The sequence below is a fragment of the Arachis ipaensis genome, chromosome B3 (genome assembly GCF_059453495.1).
Source record: "Arachis ipaensis isolate K30076 ecotype BB chromosome B3, ASM5945349v1, whole genome shotgun sequence".
NCBI lineage: Eukaryota > Viridiplantae > Streptophyta > Magnoliopsida > Fabales > Fabaceae > Arachis > Arachis ipaensis.
Window position 1 is genome coordinate 27,917,213 of NC_142438.1, and position 3,390 is coordinate 27,920,602.

The window sequence follows — 3,390 nt, forward strand, 5'->3', positions numbered from 1 at the left end:
AACTTCGAACCCCCTCTTCTTCTCTGTGTTCGAATTTTTCTCTTCTCCTTCTTTTATTCTTCTCTTCTTCTTATTGAAGCTGATCCTGAACCTGAAAGGACTCTTAAGAGGAAACTAAGATAAGCTAAAGCACAACCCTCTGGAGAGGTCCTGACAGAAATTTTTGAAAAAGAAGAAGACATGGCCGAACCCAATAACATTGGTGGAGATGCAAGGAAGATACTTGGTGACTTTATTGCACCCTCTTCTAATTTCTATGGAAGAAGCATCTCAATTCCTGCCATTGGAACAAACAACTTTGAGCTTAAGCCTCAATTAGTTTCTCTAATGCAACAGAATTGCAAGTTTCATGGACTTCCATTGGAAGATCCTCATCAGTTCTTAGCTGAATTCTTGTAAATCTGTGACACTGTCAAGACCAATGGAGTTGATCCCAAGGTCTACAGGCTTTTGCTTTTCCCTTTTGCTGTAAGAGATAGAGCTAGAACATGGTTGGATTCACAACCTAAGGAAAGCTTGAACTCTTGGGAAAAGCTGGTCAGTGCTTTCCTTGCCAAATTCTTTCCACCTCAAAAGATGAGCAAGCTTAGAGTAGAAATCCAAACCTTCAGACAGAAGGAAGGTGAGTCCCTCTATGAAGCTTGGGAAAGATATAAGCAATTGATCAAAAGGTGTCCTTCTGACATGCTTCCAGAATGGAGCATCATATGTATATTCTATGATGGTCTGTCTGAGTTGTCAAAAATGTCATTGGACCATTCTGCAGGAGGATCTCTTCATCTGAAAACCCCTGCAGAAGCTCAGGAACTCATTGAAATGGTTGCAAATAACCAGTTCATATACACCTCTGAAAGGAGTCCTATGAACAATGGGACGCCTCAGAAGAAGGGAGTTCTTGAAATTGATACTCTGAATGCCATATTGGCTCAGAACAAAATATTGACTCAGCAAGTCAATATGATTTCTCAGAGTCTGAATGGATTGCAAGATGCACCCAACAGTACTAAAGAAGCATCTTCTGAAGAAGAAGCTTATGATCCTGAGAATCCTGCAATGGCAGAGATGAATTACATGAGAGAACCCTATGGAAACACCTATAATCCTTCATGGAGAAATCATCCAAATTTCTCATGGAAGGACCAACAGAAGCCTCAACAAGGCTTCAATAATAATGGTGGAAGAAATAGGTTTAGTAATAGCAAGTCTTTTCCATCATCTTCTCAGCAACAGACAGAGAATTCTGAACAGAGCCATTCTGGCCTGGCAACCATAGTCTCTGATCTATCCAAGACCACACTAAGTTTCATGAATGAAACAAGGTCCTCCATTAGAAATTTGGAGGCACAGGTGGGTCAGTTGAGTAAGAAGATTACTGAAACTCCTCCCAGTACTCTCCCAAGCAATACAGAAGAAAATCCCAAGAGAGAGTACAAGGCCATAACCATGACCAACATGGCCGAACCTGGAGAGAGTGAGGAGGACGTGAGTCCCAGTGAGAAAAGCCTCATGGGACGTCCTCTGGACAGAAAGGAGTTTTCCTTTGAGGAACCAAAGGAATCTGAGGCTCATACAGAGACCATAAAGATTCCATTGAACTTCCTTCTGCCATTCATGAGCTCTGATAAATATTCTTCCTCTGAAGAGGATGAAGACATCACTGAAGAGCAAGTTGCTAAATATCTAGGAGCAATCATGAAGCTGAATGCCAAGTTATTTAGTACTGAGACTTGGGAGGATGAACCCCCCTTGTTCACCAATGAACTGAATGCATTAATGAGGCAGACATTACCTCAGAAGAAACCGGATCCCGAAAAATTATTCATACCTTGTACCATAGGCACCATGACCTTTGAGAAGGCTCTATGTGACCTGGGGTCAGGGATAAACCTCATGCCACTCTCTGTAATGGAGAAACTGGAAATCTTTGAGGTACAAGCTGCAAGAATCTCACTAGAGATGGCAGACAAATCAATGAAACAGGCTTATGGACTAGTAAAGGACGTGCTAGTGAAGGTTGAAGGCCTTTATACCCCTGCTGATTTCATAATCCTAGACATTGAGAAGGATGAGGATGAATCCATCATCCTTGGCAGACCCTTCCTAGCCACAGCAAAAGCTGTGATTGATGTTGACAGAGGAGAGTTGGTCCTTAAGTTGAATGAGGACTACCTTGTATTCAAGACTCAAAGTTCTCCTTCTGTAACCATGGAGAGGAAGCATGAAAAGCTTCTCTCAATACAGAGTCAAACAAAACCCCCACATTCAAACTCTAAGTTTGGTGTTGGGAGGCCACAACCAAACTCTAAGTTTGGTGTTGAGAGGCCACAACCAAACTCTAAGTTTGGTGTTGAGAGGCCCCAACCCTGCTCTGATTATCTGTGAGGCTCCATGAGAGCTCACTGTCAAGCTATTGACATTAAAGAAGCGCTTATTGGGAGGCAACCCAATGTTATTTAATTATATATGTTTATTTTCCATTGTTATTTTATGTTTTCTTTAGGTTGATGATCATGTAAAGTCACAAAAACAACTGAAAAATAAAAAATAGAATGAAAAACAGCATTAAAAATAGCTCACCCTGGAGGAAGAGCTTAATGGCGTTTAAACACCAGTAAGAGTAGCAGAATGGGCATTAAACGCCCAGTCTGGCACCATTCTGGGCATTTAACGCCAGAAATGGGCACCAGACTGGCGTTTAACGCCAGAAATAGGCACCAGACTGGCGTTTAACGCCAGAACAGGGCACCAAGTTGGCATTAAATGCCAAGAAAGGGAGAAAAGCTGGCGTTAAATGCCAGAAACAAGTAGCAATCTGGCGTTTAACGCCAAAATTGCACTCTAAGGGCATTTTGCACGCCTAAATATAGCAGGGATGCTAAGTCCTTGACCCCTCAGGATCCCCACCTACCCCACCTCTTCTTCTCTCCTCTTCACACCTTTCCATAATACTCTTCCCTATATACCCTTCACCAATCACCTCCATATCTCTTCCCAAATACCCTTCACCAATCACCTCATTCACTTTTCCCCAAAACACCACCTACCTTCAAATTCAAAACTCTTTTCCCCCCCAAACCCAACCCCAAATACACGAATCTAACCCTCCCCCCACTCCTATATATACCCCTCATCACTCCTTCAATTTCACACATCACAAACACCTTATACCCCCTTGGCCGAACTCACCCTCACCCTCCATCTCCTCCATTTTCTTCTTCTTCTCCTTCATTCTTTCTTCTTTGCTCGAGGACGAGCAAACACTTTAAGTTTGGTGTGGTAAAATCATTACTTTTTATTTTTTCATAACCATTTATGGCACTTAAAGCCGGAAAAACCTCTAGAAAGAGGAAAGGGAAGGCAAAAGCTTCCACCTCCGAGTCATGGGAGATG

General features: G+C 42.4%; 1 non-coding gene across 1 annotated transcript; it reads right to left on the minus strand.

Moving 5' to 3' along the window:
- Positions 1-582: 582 nt before the first annotated feature.
- LOC148570142 (small nucleolar RNA R71) lies at positions 583-690 on the minus strand. The gene has a single exon (XR_015907893.1). It is a non-coding gene; the product is annotated as a small nucleolar RNA R71 (small nucleolar RNA).
- Positions 691-3,390: the final 2,700 nt, after the last annotated feature.